Source organism: Temnothorax longispinosus, chromosome 2, assembly GCF_030848805.1.
Source record: "Temnothorax longispinosus isolate EJ_2023e chromosome 2, Tlon_JGU_v1, whole genome shotgun sequence".
In the NCBI taxonomy this organism is placed as follows: domain Eukaryota; kingdom Metazoa; phylum Arthropoda; class Insecta; order Hymenoptera; family Formicidae; genus Temnothorax; species Temnothorax longispinosus.
In genome coordinates this window covers 295231-317302 of record NC_092359.1, presented here as the reverse complement: position 1 = coordinate 317302, position 22072 = coordinate 295231, and the positions used below count along the sequence as shown (strand labels likewise).

Here is a 22072-nt window from a genome sequence, read left to right as displayed (position 1 = left end):
GAACCGTCTACTGCGCGCCCGTTAGTCAAACCAACGCCAACTACTTGTCAATAAACACCGTACGAAATGTTTCATGCCGCCATCACAGAGCAAGGGCTGATGACTGATGGGTCAATATGTATGTCGCGTATTGTATATTAGGTCGGTGGAAAAGTTTTTTTTTTTCATCCAGCTTTTTGTAGATATTGGAAATGGATCCAATGGATCCAATGGAAGGAGTGTTTTTAAAAGCATCTATATATCAGTGCAAAATTGGCTCCTGAAGAAAATTACCTTATTAATTCTGATTTTCTCTCATTGATCTCCACTATATATTTTATTATATACACGTGTGTGTGTTGCATATGTTTATAATATAGTATCCTGTATTATTTTTGCTGACAAAGATTTTTTTCCGTTTATCTCAAAAATATCTGCTACACGAATAATTTCTGTATGAAAGAGAAATCGAATTTGGTGTATATCGAAAGTGAAAATTAGATGTGCTTGCAGCCTCTTTTTTGGAAAAAAAATCTTTTCTAATCTCACGTAATGCACACGTGCGTACGTATATTATTATTAATTTATTATTCTTACTTTATATAGGTACCGCGCCTTTCTTTATGCCCAGCCCTATCAAAAGCTCAGAGGATTTGTAATTTTCATAAAATATTCATGGCACGTCGATGCGACATCGATGACGACCAATAGTGAATTAATTCAACCGCTATAATCCTATCATTTATCCAAATTATTTCCCGGTCTCTTTCAAAGCAAATCTATTATATTCTGTTTTATCATTTCATTAATCATAAAAATGAACGTTTAAAAATTTCCATGACGATCCTGTTACGTAATACAAAAATTTATGGCGATGGAAGAAAGCAGAATTATTAAAAAAAAAAAAAAAAAAACGATAAGATTATTATAGATCTATGGTGGGATGAAATATAGTTGCAGGAAAGCATATGCCGGGGAAACGCCTCTTGAGAAATAGTTGCAACAGACGACTGTTGTGAGTTCAGTTAGCGTGTTTTACTTGTTACAAGCTTTGCGTCTTTGAAACTCGGGGAAAGTTGGAAAAGCGTACCATATGCTATCTATATGTTAGCTATGTGACGAGTTCATAGCGCCGTTTTTACGCTCGCACACTTATCTGTAAATAAAGCGGATTTACTATTATGACAGATCGAAGATTATCTTTTATCAAGCTGCATTGTTACATTAACCACTACTCATACATTCAAGTTCTTGCATTTTGCTATGCCGCACAAATTTGCATATCTATAAATTGAGACAATTATATTATGAATAATATAAAGAGCGATATCGACATAACAATATTAGTTTTAGTTATAAGTAATATATAATATCTCTAATAATAGTTTATAATAGTAATGCAGCAAATTATGATAATTAATAGTAAAATTCGCTAAACAGTTGGCAAGTGTCATAAACAAAACTTGTTTAATATAAATAAATAATTTAAATTATAGCCGAATAAATAACATTTACTTCGCCAGTCAATAATTAACCCAATTAAGAATTTAATCGACTGTACTGGCAATGATTATAATCGTGGCAACGATTATAATCGTCGTGACAAATCGTCACCGCGTTTCGACCAAGGATTCTGGTCATTCTAAAATTGATGTAATTTTAGATGCTTATAATATATATAAGTGTATTCTTAATTAAATAATTAAATTTATTGCGAAAGATATTACCTCAGCCTGGGTTCGAATCTGGGACCTCCCTCATTCCGTGACGACACCCGTTAGATTGGAGTATGATAAGCTCAATAGCTTTATTATGTTACAGCTTTTATAAATGCATGTTTCATAGATTCTATTTTTATCAAATAAATTGTCAAACCAAAATAAAGAATCAAAGATAGGATGCTTACATGACTTAATTACATTTTCCATACTTTGCTTAGACATAATTTTTTACTCTCTTAAAGCATGTTACATGTGTTTGTGTTTAACTATAATATAACAATAAATTAATAGCGAAAGTGTAAATAAATCTATTAGCAAGAAATGTAAAAATGACATCGTTGTAATTGTATCAGCCAATGAGGCAGATAATAGTGTCCGATAGTTGTATCCAAGTATAAAGTAAATCTATATCCTACTTCTTTATTTCTAATTCTTTGAAACGTACAAGCATATATTTTTTATCATAACGTGGGGTTAATTATGCAAAGTAGTTGCGATATAAATTATCTTACTTCACGCTCCGAATGTCGAAACAGTCAATGTTAGAGTTTGAATTGCGATTTTATGCTTGACCTAGTATAACTGCTTTTAGTACATGAGCTTATCCCCCGCGCGAACATCGATTCCAAGATATAACTTGCCAACCTGTTTTTTATTCTTTGGCCTTGAAAACACATTTCTCTCAGGGCCAGCGTAAGCGTACCGTATCGTATCGTATCGTGTCGTGTCGTGCGCGCGATACTTTGGACGATTAATATTATCCCATTTCGCTCGAAGGAGAGCCTGCGGGATTCCGGCGCCCATACAAATATCAGATAGCGTCGAAAAATGTTTTATGAACGAAATTTACGCCTCAGCTTTCTTTTCTGCTGGAAAAAATTATCTTTCCTCGTACAATTTCGGTGCATAGTATTAGCATAAATATAAGTGTATTCTCTATTTCTTCGTAATAAATGATCGAAAAAATTATTGCACAGTAGAAACAAAAACAAATAGATTAGATTCATAAGCATGCCATTTTATTACATCGGTAGGATGTTACAGTACAATATTTTCATGAAAACCTCAGAAAATCTTACTAAAGCAATAGGTATAGAATGCTATTTTATTTAATATTAATATAAAATTCTTATGAATTAAATAAGAGTGTTATATCAGGCAAAAGATATAAACCGATTCCAGTTATTAAGATGATGATGACGTTTGAATTATCATATCTTATATGGTATATTCTGCAGCGGAAAAAGATAAACGGAAACTAGCATTGCACTTCTTTTCTATCTTAAAGATATAATACAAATATTACAGTAGTGCGAGACAAAAGACATTTATGTGAATGTTATACTGCATTCCAAATATTTCGCAAGTATAATAATACGTATAACAGAAAATTTTCAACAATTTTACTTCCAAATACGCAAATAAAAAACAATAATAATAGTTCAATAGTGATTATTCAATATATAACAGCGATTAATTTTTTTGCCTTTAATTAGTTCGTTAGTTATATACGTTCACACCAAAACATTGGAATTGTAATTGAGAAAAATTATCTGTTAAATATTACTCGCACAGCCAACGTAAAAGAATTTCAGACATAATTTTACGGTTAGTTCGTGAAATTGATCCATAAAAACGAGAATAGCAATCGCATATGAATAAATTCTTAACATTGCCCAAGATCGCGACATAGAATTTAATGTACCATGCAAATATGTAACTCATTCGTCAAAATGCATACTCTTTTCTACAAATACATAAGTCGCGTGAAAGCAGCGAATTTATGATCATCAATATCTGCAAAAATGCAAGTGTTAGTTCGTTCTATTCATCCGGATATTAGACAAAGAACATCAAGAAATGAGGAATGAGAAGGATTGTGCCAAGGATATACGTATGTAGGTAGTGCATAAATCTTCCGAGGTGGCTTGATAACATATACTTCACGATAAATAAAACGAAGGATAGGAGAGATTAGATTACATCGATGTATGGACTTTACGTGCCTTGGAGGTTGATGTAACTTTTGTCACGTAGACTTTTTTTTTAAGGATTCGACAAATCTCTGCTTATATGTATATACCTACATATATATATACTAACTTAAATTTAACATAAAAAAGCATTAATATACATAATTGCATGTACCTACTTATCTTTTAATAAGATATGTGCATTTATGTGCATTTTTTCGTAGAAGTTATAATAAAGAAACATAGAATTTTTGTAGAAACACATGCACGGTACCAGTTTACGTACCTCATTTACATAGTCTCACTGGTTAGCAAAATAAAAAAACTGGTTCATCTGATCTGTAAACCCCACTCACTCCGATGAAAGTTTACATGCAAGACTTTCATTGTAAAACTAATATAGAAGTTTGACGTGTTATAGGAAAAAAGGATGTTACTTGTTACATTATAAAGTAACTATACAAGGAAACTTTTTTACAAGATATAAGACATGCGAACAAGGATCAGATATTGTAGGTAAACCGACTAATTTCTGATATATTTAAAAAAAATGCACAAACTACTATTTTAGTTAACTGGTGATCTACCGCATGTTTATATTAGAAATATTTTATATAAAAAAAGAAATATTTATATTTTTTATAAAAAATATCATTTTATATAAAATATCATGTAACATAAAAATGGCATCTTTGAATATTTTTAAATCCAAATATATAATCGACTTAAAAATGTAAATTATTTTTTTACGTTTTTTTTTTAATACGTACTTATCTATACGTTAAATTTTTACTAAAGTAAAGTTGACTTTCTCCATAGACTTATAAAATAAAATCTGCAGTTAAAAGAAAGCGCAAATTATCGCTGTTTATCCCGCATAAAATCGATCTAATTTATTGCATTTGTGACAATTTTATGATAAAAATATAATTTATAACTAAAAATATTAAAACAATTTGCGAATCCATTGTAATATGCGGTTTTTACAAAATTAGTAAACTTGCCGTTGCTCGATAAGTCTAGCGAGAACTATTATTTAAACTTTTTGAAAGCCATTAGAATTAGAATAACACCATAGAACTTTGTTAATTCGCGTATGAGATTCTTCTCGTCTTTCTCGTTGCGAAAACAGGGGTTTTCTGCGTTTTATAGTAAATTTCGTTAAAAAAGAAAATTATAGGAGTACCAATCAATGCAATACACTTTTTCAATACTTTTAATAATACTTTAATAATCCTTTATTATTAAGTAAAAATTTGTACACATTCTCTAATTATTTACATTTGTTACAATAATTAATTACATTTATTAAACATTTAACACATAGAATCAATAACAATACTAATACAGTTTAATTTCATATGACGAAATAAAACTTATTTTATACATAGAATGTTTCATAAAATTTTATTTTATTAAAAAATATATTTTATACAGTATAATAGAACATGTATTGAAACTGCATGTAGTTAAACATTTCACTGTATTATAAAAAGTTAATGTTATTTTGGCCTCTTTTTTTATAAAATGATTTTTTAGTTTCATTAATTTATGCAGTTATTTATTTAAGTATGATTATGTGATATTATTTGAATATTCTGCAATATGTGTTAAAACACATTAAAGATTGTTAAAGAAAATTTACATTTCGTGAAACGTAAATTTCGAAATAAAGATACTTATAATAATTTGTCCAAATATCGTATGCTGTCGTTAGTTAAAATTTCCGTTGTTTCTAAATTGAGCACGATAAGGCAAGTGAATATTGCAACTCGGGAAGCATTGCCGAGATGTACGTTGCATGATTAACGATGTCTCGTTTTTAACCGTCGGAATTAAAAATTTACGAAGCTCGTGACATTTCCGCGAAACGTATTTAATCGTGCTAAAGTATACTTATAATAACTTCCTTCACCTGAAAAAGTATTGCCGTAACGGAAACATATATCTATGACAATTTACAAGACATTCTACTAGAGACATAAATTAAAATGCCATAACGATAACTACTGCATCAATTAAAATAATCATTAGTTCTATATGTATGTGTATCCGTGTATATACATATATGGTACATAGGATTTACTTGAAAAAAATTTTAAATATAATAGATGTATAATTTTATTTATAACACACTTTTTCTGACGTTATCACTTAAAGGACGAAAGAGGTCTTCACCCTTGAAAAAAGATCACACTTGGAGAATGTCGTGCAGGATAACTGAGAGAATATGGCGTGCTCAGAATAGAATATATAAAATATGTAACAAAACGTACAAAGCGTCAAATGTGAACGATATACCGATGTGAATGTGCTTTTAAAACGATCCGTTTTCTCGCAGTATCTTTATCAGTTATAAGATACTGCCACACATCCGAAATTGTATATTATTGGATAGCATTAACTCTGTTACTTAATTCTTCAATAAATTTTAAATTATGTAAAATTTTAGATTTTAGATTATGCAAATTTTATAAGTTTAATAACAAGTATGTACGTATTTATTTATGTGTATAGTAACACACACAGTATTTTAAAGTAAAAGATGATATAATATATGATATTTAATACACATTTAAGATATAATAATAATTGTAATTTAACTTTATATGTGTAATTTTTTTATTCTTTTTTTTATACAATTATTAATTTTTTAAATACAAAAATTATGCATGATGAAGCAACAAAAAAATTTTATGCACTCTAGGATGAAACAAATGATTTGGATTTTAATTAATCAATTTATTCGTTTAAGTTTCAGTTGCATCGTCTCTCATAAAGTAACGCGAACGCAATGATGAAATTTTTGTTATTTCGTCTAGATATTTTTTCTGCATACACAAGCGGGAGATTCTCAAATACATATCTTGCTTATCCTTATACATATATTGGAAAACAACACATAGCGTTCGGACGTGATATATATGTAGATGTATAATGTACATTGGATCATGCGATACAGTTTACATTACCGCGAATCAAAGTGTATTTATACTGATTTCTATCTATTTAGCTTAGTTTTGTAAATTGACTAAAACAAGAAAAAAACATTAAGAATGAGTTATATCACAAATACACTTTGTGTTCTCTTTGATTGCCATAATACGTTTATTGAATATTGAAAATTAAAAAAATTATATTTAATTATTATTATTAATAACCTAACTATTAAAAAAGCCTTTCATTGAAAAAGAACTAACATAAATAAAATTTATCTTACAATTTATCTTTCTAAAATTTGTCACACACATTCTTAAGAAATCGAGATGTGCGATAAGGGAATGCTCATCTCGATTTATTAGCTCCATTTAATGTCGCTAACGAGTTATACGGATTCGCCTAATTGCATCGAAGATATCCTGAGAATTCGTAGGAGGACTGAAGGACCCCGGTATGCGATCGTGGTAGCGCGTTCGCATAACGCGGCTTCCGCGTATAATTTCGCGATACATTATAGATATCGCCTGCACAGCACGTTCAGCCTGATTATCCCGAAAACAACCGCAAAGATTAATCATTGCGCGATATCGCTGAACTAACGTGGTATCGCTTGTCGATGCCGTATTACAGCGTCGCGTATCACAATGTTAGGTCCATTAGATGTCTACACGCGCGCGACAGATACACAACAAAATATTTATACCTCCGTGCATAGCCAATCAGCGTTAGTGGGGGAGAGATACTTCTATCCGAGCAGGAAAGCGGAATAAAGGAATTGAATGTTAGGGAGCGAAGGTGATTCCGAAGAGAGAGAGAGAGGGGGGGAGATGAGAGGGTGAAAGGGTGAGGACATGGTGAGCCGGGGTCGAGGATGAACACTCGGGCGTTTCCGCGGCTTTTCGGGCTCGTCCGCTGGGTCATTGGGTCAAATCTACGGTTACATCCAGAGTAGGGAGAAAACTAGCAGTCATATACACCGTTATACGCGTTCACAATGCAAACTTCAACCTTAGCCGCCGCCACCCCCAGTTATTCGATGCGCGCCTATTTTTAGAAATAGCTGCCCCGAGTACGAGAGAAATCGGAGAATGAAAAGACGATGAGGTGAAAGCAAAGGAGAGGGAGGGAGAGGAGCAAGACGACGAGAATGAAAGGGGTACAAAGCAGCTGCCACGAGTCGACGGCCCTCGAGACTCTAACGGCGCCCTCGGACGATCGATATTTATTGTCAATCTAAGTATTGACAATCCTTGTCGTTAAAACGTCCAGGGTCAATCGTCGATCGACGTGAACAAAGTCGAGAAAATTTCAGAGCAAATCTAATTACCGAAAATAAATCCTAGTCGTGCAGGAAATGTTTAAAGGATGTAAATATCAAAACGTTATTTATATTCTCATAGTTTCACACTTTTTATTGCAGGAAGCAAATAAATTTTATTATCTCCCTATTTTACTCTCTTATCTATCCATAATTTGTATACGCATTTTGGCACTTACAATGTTTTAAATTTCCAACCTGTAGGTATTTGCTATTCAAACATGTAGTGTGTATATTCAGCATTGTCACTTCTCCAAACGGTATCGTTCCTGATTAATCCATACATTATTCTTGTAGCTTTCCCGCAGCTATGTAAATTTCGAACCACCAAATGGGGAGCGAGGGAGTGTGACAGTCACACTTATGTGTACATACGTCGCTATTCACGATACAGATTGCTTCAAATGTTCATTCATCTGAATCTGAAATGATAGACATTAAAAATCAACTCTATCCGTAAAAGAGATCCTTTCTTTTTTAATGGAAAATACAACCAGGGATTAGGGTAATATAATTAATAATGCTACGTCAGTAAGTTAACATAGATTATAATTTATTATGAGAAGACGCGTTATTAATTGCCTTACTTATTATCCTGTAAATTGGCCACTTGTTTAGCGTATTTCTTCAAATAAATTCTTCTATTAAAAGCATGATGAAAAGGACTGAAGAATGGTAGTCGACATCCATGTTTGTTTCAACTATTATTTTATTAGCCAAATGACCAATTTCACTTAATCAAAGCACAACAGAGGCTTTTCTCTTTCCTTCAAGAGAGATTTTTTTCAACCTATCTCTATTATATCTTGAGGAGAAATTAACACGTTTCTACACTCATTCTCTGTAAATTTAAAACGGACAAATATTAATTTTTACTATCTCTCTCACTATCGGAAAGATTTAATCTCACTGAAAATTCTCACTGACAATGAAAAAATGTATTGCATCTCCCAATTAAATAAATTAATGTACTCATTCGTTTTTATTTAGAGTAATAACCAGAGTGCAGAGTGACAGAATATGTACACTCACTCTGAAAAAAATTTGCACGTTTGCACATCGTATTTCGCATTTTCAGATTACCTGCGATTATGTCGATATGCATGCATGCATATATGTATGCGACATGTGAAGATATGTATATTTTTATTAATTATCATAAGAACTTCGCTAACTGCGAAAAATCGCGAATGTTGCGCATAAAATTTGCTTACACGACGATATCTCGACAAGCAGAGATAAATTTCATAAAATGTTTAACGTTCACTTGTTATTGAAATCTCAAAATCTCGAGTACTCGAAACTCGTTCGTTCGCGTAAAAGAGTCACGGTGCGGTCTCGCTTCGCGTGTATTACCATGTCTCTTGATAATGTGACCATTCATGTCGGAAAAGACACTAAACGAATCTGAAAATCACAAAACTGTGTATGTACGGTTACAGTCTGTAATCTTGATAGATTAATGGTTAATAGCGTATTGGCTGTAATTTGACCGGAACAAGTTGGCGAGAACGGAGATGATTCGCTACCGCGTTACTTCCGTTTCAGCGTTTCAACGCTGCTAGGTCAATGGGTCAAACCAACGGATATTTGCAGCAAATGAAATTGCACGCATCGCCTGTGTACACAATGCACTCGCCAATCGTTTTCATTTGTAGTCCGAATTTTTCTTTGTTTTACAAAGGAGAACTTTATAATAATACACCTTGCAATCCAGTACTGAATGTACTATTCTTCGAATACGATTCATGTTGAAATCCCACGTTGCTTGTAAAGAACAATTGCGAATTGTTCGTGCTATGGTAACTTTTAAGAATTTTCTGATGTGGCGGCATATATAATATCTTCATTTCGGGCATTTATTTAATAAATTTCTATAATTAATCAATGGTTTTTTTAATACACATTAAGAGAATACAAAAAAAATATATATAATCATTTTGATACTGAATCGTAGAATTAAAATTTCTTCTAAAGATCTAAAAAGGACTATAGAGTTAGAGAGAAACGACTTGTTTACAGCTAGTTTACACGCATATAATCATGATTTTATTGCATTGAAATTTCTTCCACATAGAAACGTTTGAAAATTCGTTAACGCTCGAATAGGAATAGCTTCTTTGAGATAAAAATCTAAAAATGGGTATGTGAAAGAAACCGAATCGGAAGACGCGCATCGAACATCTAGGTAAGAGGAACTTACGTACGACGCACTGTTTCTTATGTATGCGTATATCTGGGTATGCGCACGGAAACAGCGAGGGAGAGTTTAAATTTGCATCGAGAATACTCGAAACGAGAACAGAATCTATCTTGCGCGACGTCGAACCTGGGCTACTCGGGTGAATAATTGACGCGAACGTAAATTCGCAAAACTCGGTTTGCAATAACTTTACGTTTAGTGTTACTCGACAACGTGGAATAACATAAATAATATAACTGCTTCCTAGCTAGTTTTTTTCCCTTCCAAAGAGAACCAACATTTTTTACCGTAGTATTTACGCAAATGCGAGCACTGCATGCATTACATTACATAAATAAATTTACATAGTTCCTATGTAAAAGTGAAATTAAAATTGCATAATTGAATACAGCTTCTTTATATTTTTGCTAAAATATCAAATTGTTTGATTTTCCGGATCGATTATAATTATTTTTATACTGTTTTGAAATATATAGTGTATAAAACGGCGACGATATAAAAATGTATAAAGTTGAATATAATTATTGCGCTTTAATGATTTCTCTATTTATGACTTAAAACATAATGTAAAAAGATAATCTTATTTATTGAAGCTTCTTTTTCCGTATGAAAGCTCTTGACGTCTCGCACAGTAAAAGCTATCCAAAATAGATAAAGATAACGGCATCGTACAATCTGTACTGACCAGATAACTTTTTCCAATCATCTATTTTAAGACTTGTGTACCAATGTGTACATTTAATTTGATTTAATAACGATATTAAAATTTAAGCTCTTATATTTGTAAAATAGCAAAAATGAGGCAATAATAGAAAGATGAAATTTTTAAACAGCGAGATTAATTCTATGAGAATATATATTGTCAAATACCGGGATAATTGGAAGCGGCCAATTACGCATGCGCTTGCAAAAAAGTTAGCGTAAAAATTTCGTTTTGCAGATATTTAAAAATTACGACGCTGCGACGCTAAAAATGCCTACAATTAACTCGAACGCGGTCAGCGTTCATGAAAAGCGATGGTGCTTGCAGCGGAACGTGGGTATAATTATCCGGCTATAATATTTTATCTTTACCAAGATATATTTTTCGATTGCATTTACAAATTTTTCCAACGTTTTTTATCATACTTTTATAACAATGTTACGCAATATATAAAATTCTACGGATTATGGTTGGTAGATACAAAAGATAGATAAATTAACTCAACAATTTTACAGGATAATCATTATTTTTACGTAATACATATATTCACTTTTCCTGTTTCCACCAAATGGAACGTGGTCACAATTCAATATTCATTTAATGCTTATAATAGAATAAAAAGGTTATCATCAATGATAAATTGATTCTAAAGAATTTATAACCTTATATACGGAAATATTAATGAAAGAACGATATTTTAATACATACCGTTCATTTGTGTTACGTTTATTACGTTTATTCGATGATTGTTTATGACATACTATTTTAGAAATCTTGTATTATGGATTTCTCTTGATCAAAGTTATTTTTTTAGATACACATCCGTAAAACAATGTCGATTTCTGAATACAAAATTTTCCTCGCAGAAAACCATAAGAGGAAAAAGACAGAGAAAAGATAGACAATAGCTCGGTGATGTCGTCACCCTATTGAAATCGTCGAGACGATCATCCTCCAACTTGACATAAATTCTTCTTCTATAGATCTTGTACTATTTTTGATTCTACAGAAGCGCGACTAACAGTCGAAAGGTGAATGAAAACGGATAAAACTGGAGATGATTGGAGGTGACGTACGTTTGACAGGAGTCTAATACGAAATATAATATTGATGGAATATAAATAGCAAAACTCCTGCGATTTAAAAAGAATATCGTATCCTTCAAGTCTTTTACAAAAATTCGCGTTACACGCGTTACACTTTATACTATTCTACTGAATAGTGACTGTGTGTGATTAATAAAAGAAAGAAAAATATGGTAAAGGATACTTTAACTTTTTTTCTCTTTATGTGTGTGCTCGAAACTTTCTACGATACTTGAGTTTTTGCTCTCATCGTACACTTTAACGCTAAACAAGTGTATTCCAAATTTCTACAAGATGTAGGTAGTACATATTCGAGATAAATGAAGGCTTATAGTCTCCGTGTGCATATTTTTATATACAAGTATGATATTAAGAAACTACAGACTCCCAAATTTAATTTGCAAACTGTCGTTTCATCGACATATTATCATGTTTTTTCAACACGCGATACCGCAGTATCTCCGCAGCGAACATAAATTGAGATCGTTCCCCTGTACTTTTTCCTTGAACTCGTTGCAATAGTCTGTGAAACCTCGAAATAGACGATGGACGCATACATATAACACGATTGCTATAGCCGCGTCGTAAAATCGGTCCAGCGCGCCCTCCCCCGTGAAATTTTCAGTGCTCCGCGCGGCGCGCCAATCTTATCTAACTAAAGAAGGAAGTACATATCCTTAAAAAATATCGACATTCATCAATGCCCTCAAAAAACGATATCCCACCCCACACATAGTTTCATGAAATGTGCACGGTATATGCAATACGTTTTGCATTTTAATTGTCCCGAAGAAAAATAAATATGTTTATATAAAATAAGAAAATTTTTTAAGCAATTGACAATTATAAATTCAGCTCCTACCAAAAATTATTTATATGACAAAGATGAATATATAAACAATTTAGACAAGAGAGAAAACTAAGGCATAAAAAAGTATTGTGCAAACTTTGTCGCGTATATCCCATAACAGGGATAAAATATGGCAGCTACACGTTGAAATATGCATTCGTCGTATTATACCAGACTCGACCTTAAAACCCTTAAAACTGCAGAGGATCACGACCGGATTTATTATTGAAGTAGTCATGCACGTGGTTCGAATTTAAGGATAAATAACTATGAAAGATATTCGTCTATTTCATTTAACATTAATACATATTTTTATCATTTTTACTATGTATGCATATTTTCAAAATTCTTATAAATTATAATATAAGAAAGGAAAGATTTGTATAAGAAGAAAGTTTATCTACGCGTGTTCAATCATTTTTTTGTTTTTAACTAAAGAATTGTAAATTATATTTTGAGAATATATTTATTACTAGTTTTTAAACGCATTCTGTATTTGAAAACTACCTTAGTGTAACAATAATAATTATAAAAATGCAGTCTTGAAAGTATGAATCTCATATTATAACGTAATAGGTATTTAGAATTTTTGTTAGAAGAGAAAATTTTCTTAAAATTGCAATGACCTGAGAAATAACCGGACCGCTTATTCACATTTGCAATCAGCAACGTGTATCGTAATTAGTAATTAGATACGTTAGATCGCGTAATTTCACCCACATCTTATCAACTTTTTACGATCCTTACAAGTTTCGTCAGCGTTTCGAGGTGCTTCTCGAGGCAACCTTGATGGCGGTCGACGTTGACGAGAATTCGCGTCCCGACGCACATTAAGAAGAACGAAGCGAGCGACAACACGCGATCCGCGCGTCCCAACGATAAATCATTCGTAATCGTTGCAGTTTTACGACGGCCGCGGCGGGATAAGGGGTACTCGCGGAGAGGTACTGCGTGCCGTCCCCGATAAAGCGCGAGAAGCCTTCGGGAAAAGTCTTTGCGAGGGGACGACGTCGCGTGCGACGAAAATCCCTGTACCATGAAAAGCGACGAATTTAGAAGTTCGCGATATACTCGACTCGATCGAAATCGAACGGAATGCGGCACGAAACATCTATAACATTATAAAATTAAAGTTAAAGAAATTTTAAAAATTGTAATTATAATTAAAAATAATTTCTACAGAGAGAACTATTTAATTTATTTTTTTACAAAATCCAAAAAGATTAATTTATGAACTTAATTCATCTTTAAACTTTGAAAATGATTTTAAATAAGAAATGGACAACTATACTAACTCTAATTATATCGAATTTTCTAATTCTAATGAGATCTTTTTGAGTTACAAAATAAAATCACAAGAGAAGATTTGAAATTATAAGTGCTGTGACATTTCATGAGCGATTTCACACCTGCATCGCTCTCGGAAAAAACATGAAATTTGCATTTTCAAAAATGTACTTGTTATTCTCGCACAATTATATATATTCATGCTCAAAAAACAGTGGATTAACAAAAATGTTCTATCTTTGCCATACTATCCCCCCTCCTCTCTCTCTCTCTCTCTCTGTGAATAGATTAACCGCAATTTACGTCACACAGATGCAATATCTGTGTTGTGATACATCTGATACAGATACAGATACAGATACATCTGAATTGTGAATAGAAATAAATAAATCACAGCTTGCATTTTGCAATCTGTGTTGACAAGACAATTGCAGGTTCGAAAAGCTTTTTATCGGATAAATCCTATATACATGTACTAGTGAATACTGAAAGAAGCAAAATCTATATCCGAATCTATTAATCAGAGATCGTTGAAAACATAGCAGTGGTTTGATGATTTTATCGTTAAAATACCCTCTGAAAAACATGTTAAAATTCGCTCGACACGTTTAGCGGTTTAACTTCTTTTAATCAATAAATATTGAGAGAACTTCCGTAAGACAAAGTAAAACACTGCGTGAATCTGGCATCTTGTTCTGAGGTATTTTTTGTGCTTTAATGACCAAAACGATTTGTTTAACTTATAGAGAACTATGAAACTATTAAAAATAAAGCTAGAACTCTCTCAGTACTTTATGTATTTCCACAAAATGATACGCCCCAGTGTGCTTCACACACATACATACAAAGATAATGCAGCATGTAATTTATTTTAGATACAATTTCATATTTAAAGTTGACAATCGTTTATCGACAGGTTCGACTCATTATGAACAACTTGAAAATATTATGCCCGTTCTAGACTGGAGGATGAGCCGACTCTCGGCTCATCCGAGTGAGTGGTGTAGACGGGTAAAAATCTATAGTTTATGTATAGTTTATGTCACGTACACTATAGAAGGCGGATGAGCCGAGAGTCGGCTCATCCTCCAGTCTAGAACGGGCATTAGTAATATATTTCTTTATGGTATATATAGTATAACATTTCTTTTGACCTGGTGAATCTTGTTGTATAAAGCAACTACGTTTTTGGGCAAATTCTATCCCGTGCATTTATTTCACTCTGTCGACGCATTACGATGCGGATATCTATACCCTCTTTATGGTCACGATATATTAAATCGAGCACAAGCGTTTTGCAGAGAAGAGCTGCGCTCAAATTGGGACGCCGCGCTGTCTCAATTCCTACATCTGCAGATGTGTAGCTCCGTCGTCGTAATAACACGCGTTGGATACAAAAGGATGTGGTTATGTGGTAGCGTTTTCGGTGTTGGAGTTCCGCTATACGATCAACTTTGCCTCGTGACTCAATACAATCTGATTTTTGAACTTTTCTGTTTCGCGCGATGAAAAATTGTATCGCAATGGCAGACGCTAGAGCTTAATAAACTCTGATAGAATTTACAAGAAACCGAATAGACACCGCATTCATGTTTGTGATTATATTTTTATGCAGATTATATCTATTTTTTCTTTAGGGAAAATTTGAAAAGTGATTATACATAAAGAATATAGTATTTTGCTTAGAATATTATAATATTGAGATCGAGCAATTATATACGAAGCAATTTAACGGTAACAGGTAATAAAAGGTTATTACGTGAGAAATTCATTTATTCATATATACTTGGTATATAATATGTACGTAATGAGATAATCTGGCAAAAATGACGGTTAATTTCATAATCTCGTGGAGGACTTATTACTCATCAAATATGTATAATCCGCCGCCACAGTGATATATATTATCCCTTTTCTCTGTTCCGAAGTTTCGAGCACAATAATTCATGCAAAGAATATATATAGTTATTCTCCAAATTAAGCAACATACGATGATATCATATTTCATACCAGTAATGTATCCGTTTTCATGTTAACTGTTGCTTTTATTATTATTATACGTGATTTTCTCTATTACAACTTTCAGTACCATTGGCTTTATCTAGTAGTATAACCGACTATCTTCAATAATTAATAATTTGTATTTAGTGCAATAAGTGTGATTATGTTATTAGATTGGGGATCCAGTCTATTAAAGTACAGCTTTTTATTTAAAAATCTTTCCGTATTTATGATGTTACACTAATTCCTAGAAATATATCCTAGAAATATAGAGTAAATTATATACGCGTTTCGCGTGTTACTGCAATTGCTTTATGCAATTATATCACTTATACATAATTGCTTTGTAAAACATTGTTTTTATATATATGTATAATAACATAATGTTTTACAAAGCCCGCATTATGTTAATAGAAAATGTAATTATGACGCATTGCGTTTGCGAGAGGACATGGTAAAAAGCCATTTAAACGTTTCTAACTAAATCACTTTTCGTGTCCTCGAAACATAATAATTTTTAGAAAATCCTTGCACGAAAAAGAAAGGTCAATTTGCCGGCTACAATTAAGCAGTGTCAACGCAAAAGACCAGAGCTAAGAAATATCGGAAAATATATCATTATAATAATTTATTTTTATTTTCAATAATTTACATATTTTTACATATTTTTACATATTTATCAATACATAATATTATTACCAATCTAAACGAAGCTATATGCATACATATATATCACGCATGAATATGTATTTGAACAAAGTTCAGTAGTATCATTCAATAAGTACATGCTCAAGAATTCTTGAATAAACATTTCTGAATACGATGTCAGTTAATTGATACTATCGAACGTTTTCAATTGGTCTGTTTTCACGGTCTGTTGCGACAGTAAATTAATTTGTTTTTTATGTAAAAGCTAATTACATCTAATCAAATTATTGTACATTAAAAAATCTATCTTTTTAACTTCTTGTTTTATAATGTCGAGTGAGGCTCGTGTTACGGATTGAACATATGTTTATAAAAAAAACCAATTACATTATATATATTCAAAGTTTTATTTCATGATATTATATTATTTAGCATTTACTAGATGAAATGAAAAGAGATTAAGTATGTACTTATATTGCCAGATCTGTGTTTTGTCTTCGCACGCGAGCGTCGTTGTGACTATGGCACGCACGGTCACAAATTAAATCATAAGCCAAGGGACTAACAAATTTCAATTTGTTGTAATATAACGCAAATTATATTGCAAAACTAAGAGTACATATAAACAGAAAGTTTATATTTATATGCGTTGATATTTCTTTCACGGATATATTTCGATGCAGCTGAAGCACACATGAATTTATTCCCAATACATCGTATACAAGCGCATTTTGGATAAAAAATTTATGGAATGACATCTGAGATGAATGAAAGTACGTATATGTATAGAGTTATTTGTAGGTTCAAGAATTCTTATTTGTGAATAAAACTTTCCATTTTGTAGTTAAAATATTTTTCTCAATTATACAAAAATTTTGTTTCGCTCAACAACGTCCTTCAGGTATATCGAACAATTCATTCACGAGGTGTTCACGAACTACCATGTCAAGTCCATCTTGATACTGAATCGTAAAGACTTGAGTGCTTGAGAGCCACGGGCGGTGGCTTGTCCAGCGCAATGCAAAAACTCAGCTGTTGTATGTTAAGATCAACTGTAAGCGCATGCAAGTATACTGACTGCACCTTGACCCGATCTAACTTCAGTCGCGAGAGTTACTTGCGTGCGAATCAAGATTAAGTAAGGTCGGCCTGACCTTACTTGCCGCCGACCATCAGACACGATCACCACGTGCGTAATCGTTTTCTGAAGAGCTTGCCGTGATGCCGTATTTCTTAATAACCAGCGACTGATAAGACTCGCGCGTATTTTTCCCGCACGACGGAAACGAGATTAGGATATGGCAATCAGCTTGACGCACGACGCACGACGTACCACGCACTTCTTAAGATATAGTTGTATATAAAATTTACTCAATTTATAAATCTGATATTTTATATCCATTACACGAAATTTTAAAGCTATCGTAATTATTATGTTACTGATGAATTTGATATCGTATAAAATATTGTGACATTTAGTTTCAAGTCTTTGTATTCTGTTTCGTGGTTTTAGCTTTCAAAAAGATGTAATATTTTATAAGATACTTTAAAAGAAATTTGTCACGAGGTATCGTTTGTCATTAAAAAATTTTAAGTGCACAGCAACTAATAAGTTATAAGTAGACTTTGATTTGCCATATGATGTTCATTACTATCTTATCCAAATGTTAAACGTCGATGTTCAGTGGTACGTACATCGATGAAATTGTCGCGAATTGAAATGTTGTATCACTTATGCGTTTCAAGTTTCAATCAAGCGATAGCTAACTCATATAGAATAGACACACGGTCATTAGAACTATGAAATAGTGGACCTTCTTCGTGATAGCGACAAAGGGGTTAACACCGTCTGGCCTTTCACGCGGCAATTTTGTGTGGGCGTTATAAACGTGGTTCTTTTGTGTGATCTCCTTTAATTGCAATTAAGAAATTACGTGCCTTCGATCGATTCATTTCTTTAGAATGTTCGAATTGGTTTTGCAAGAAAATCAAACGCTATCTGCTATATAATAAACGGTAATTTCCGGTATAATTTTTTAACGATTTAATCTCTCGCGCGTAATCGACTTCGTTACTTAATTTCTAAGTATTTTTTATGCATGGTATTCTCATTAGATTACATGTTTTTTTTTAATTACCAGATTTTTAGTTAATACGGAATATGATGGAATACATATTTTTTTCGAAGAAAATATAGTTAAAATGAATAGAAAGTTAATATAAAATATCTCATAATTCCAAGTTTGTTCCTCAAAATTTTTCGAATAATGTAGAAGCACATTATAAATTATTAATATTTTAAGTGACGTTTTTGTAATAGGTACTGCCGACATTAATCGCAATTTTAACGTTTATTCGTAGTGAAATAACGTTTACATAAGATGACAGTTTTACTCATCAATCTGATTTATTTTCGGGTAAAGCGCCCCAAAATTCAAAGGTCAAAGTTCAAACAACGTGAAAGCGGCCATAATCATAAAAGAAGGGTAAACCCATCAAGAGATTACTCTGGCAAGTTAGTGTATTTTATGTTTGTTTAAATCACAGTAGATTATCTCATTTACTACATTAACGTTAGAAACGTGAAGTCAGGCTTTCGTGACTAATGGAACTCAACATTTTTCCTGCAAAATACTGGATGTTTCCACGTAATAAATTTTCCATGTGTTAAGTACTAAGGAATCACTTGGGAAAAACTGTACGACAATCTGATAGTATGTATTTCCCAGAGGACAATTGGACAAGATAGTGCCACACATAATTTGTCGTACTTGTTTATGTATCTTGACCTAACGCGACATTTCGCAAGACTATACAAATGGACTCGGGATTGCTAGCCAAAGTATCACGCAATTTTTCCAATAATGCAGCGAAGCAAGTGTTGTTCGCACTTTAGATCTTGTAACGTTGCCCGATTGCCTTGGCGCTTATTACTGTGGTTTCGTCGGGATTCGTCTTAAAGCTTGCAAAGTATGTATTTTCGTGGAATCCAATATGCGTCGTAACTCGTAACAGGACACATCGTCATAACATGAATGTGCATGTAGTATTTCTCTTAACCAATTTCGATACATGGTGTTATTGTCGTAAATGTATATAAATAAAATATACATATATATATCTTTTCTAAAAATTACATTGGGATTGAAAATATCGAATAGTATATTTTTCCTTAAATTTTATTTATTTATTTGTTATATATATGATATATTTTCAGTCACGCTAAGACAGATGACAGATGATCCTTCCATTTTTTTGGTAAATGAATTATGTTAAATAAATCTAAGCTTGCACGCAAAATCTTATTGACTTTAATAACTTTAATATTTGTATATTATAGAATATGTTTTTAAATATCCTTTTATAATATTTTTTTCAATAAACGATATTTTCTTACATCATGTTGTGCAAAAGAAATTTTGCGAAAAGATTCTAATAAAACAGCTTCGTAAGCCATCTTATTTGAAAAGAATAGAATTTGTGTGTGTGTGTGTGTGTGTGTGTGTGCCCGCACGCGCACGCTTTATCGAGATGTGCCATAGGATTGAAAAGGGCAATGGGTTATCGCAAGCCATAAATTCGTTTTCAGATTTACAAGAAGGTTACAATGAAAGTCGTTGTAGATTAATGGCTCATACAAACACGGATTAGTGACATGTGGTACGAAAAATTTTCTGCTCAGTACGACTGCCTCAGGAAATTCTGGAAGACGTTCTATTCTATCTTATGCATGTCGAGTAACGGTGAGAGAAGAAGGCTAGAAAATCTAGTAGCTATGTCGGATACTTTTATCGGACAGCGTTACTAATGGATTGGTATCATGTTTTGCCATTTGCTCATAAAGTGTTGGTATGTGGATGGATATTCACATACATATTATTTTTACGTCAAAGTAACTATGCGAGGATAAAATTTATGCCTTACCAGCGCCTAGAATATTTCGTATAAAAGAAGTGAACTGCGTTCTCGAAACTGCTTTTCTCCGTTTTAAAACTTAAAAAAAATAAAAAAATCTTTTTGTTTTTAACGTGTATTCAGTCTTTTAAGGTTCTCACGACAATGATATATTTGTCGTTTCAAATATATATGTTAAACTTTGTATGAAATTTTCTAAAGAATTTTTTTCTATATATTTTCACATTAAACATACTTATTTCTTTTTAAATATATTTTTCTTTCTATAAAGTATAAACAACTGGTTATATGAGATATTGCACGGCACGGAAATAGGTTAATAAATCACGGAATAAATTCTCCTTTGTCATCGTAATAGTTAACGGAAATCGTCAGTCGGGGCAGTGCAGAACATTGCTTGAAGGCAATAGACTCTTCGAAGCGCTTTTGTGCCGTCGCTTCGTTACTTCTTTAATTCTTTGAAAACTCTCCCTTCGTCTTGAAATTTATCTCATGCTCGAAAGTTGTTCGACGCGACGGCGTCGGAGTTTTGAACCACTATCCATCCGTAATCTAAATCTTTTTAATGCGTTTCATCGATCCGCCTGGTCCGAAGTGGTTCACAGAGCGAACTTCAATTCTTTTCGTCGTATCATTCGTCTCAATTAACTTCCTTCCGGGATCTAGCGGCATTAATTGGTTTGAAATCGTCCGCCGTACTTCCGTAATTTTTCTATTCTCTCTCTCTCTCTCTCTCTCTCTCTCTCTCTCTCTCTCTCTCTTTTTCTCTCTCATTCTTCCTTTCAAAAATAAAATATTTTGATACGATATAACAAAAAATTTTACACATCGCCAGATGTAATTCAAACAGAATTAGCACAAAAATAAAACACACTCTAAATGGAAAAACAACTCTAAATGGAAAAAAGCGATATCGTATTTCACATCTTAGTTTTTGCTCCTAATAAATTCGTATAATTCATTCATATGCAAAGTACCTAATAAATGCTGAACTACTGGTATATCGTATATCATATCGCGTGAAAGTAACATGCGTCGTGAAGTTCAATTATAACTACGTCGACAATCTGATCGATCGATTGCAAGATTACACGCAACCGTTTTAATTTGTCGTCTTATCTGATTTTAGTGTATTTTCAAATATGTCTTTTTATTTTTTCAAGATTATTTCTCAAATAATTTCTTAAAAGCAATAATTTTATATATGCAATGTATTTGATATATTTTGGTGTATTATATAATTGTATTTTTTGTGTATACTCGTGCAAAATATGTTTAAAAAATATATTATTTTTTTATTTATACGCACGTGCGCGCTCACACACACACACACATACACATTCTGTTTTTTTTCTTAACCCAATGTTTAAGCGAAGGATACGGCTTTACGGAAAAAAGGAAATGTCGGTTGCATTTCATTGGCTTCTAAGTAGAAAAGTCCATTAAAAG

At 32.5% G+C, this 22072-nt stretch overlaps 1 protein-coding gene and 1 long non-coding RNA gene across 4 annotated transcripts in view; one reads left to right on the top strand and one right to left on the bottom strand.

The window, feature by feature from the left end:
• The window catches only part of Eag (ether a go-go), a 74764-nt gene that overhangs the window by 19297 nt on the left and 33395 nt on the right, over nt 1–22072 (top strand). The window contains exon 1 of one of the 3 annotated variants that reach the window (XM_071770845.1): nt 19391–19678. The exons of the other annotated variants lie outside the window; for them this stretch is intronic. The gene's annotated coding sequence lies outside the window, so the exon portion shown is untranslated. Of the gene's footprint in view, nt 1–19390; nt 19679–22072 lie in introns of those variants that run through there. 3 annotated transcript variants of the gene reach the window in all.
• Nucleotides 7542–14021, bottom strand: LOC139808644 (uncharacterized). Its single transcript, XR_011730914.1, has 3 exons — nt 13520–14021; nt 8519–8772; nt 7542–8353 (listed from the first exon to the last, which is right to left on the bottom strand). It is a non-coding gene; the product is annotated as an uncharacterized lncRNA (long non-coding RNA).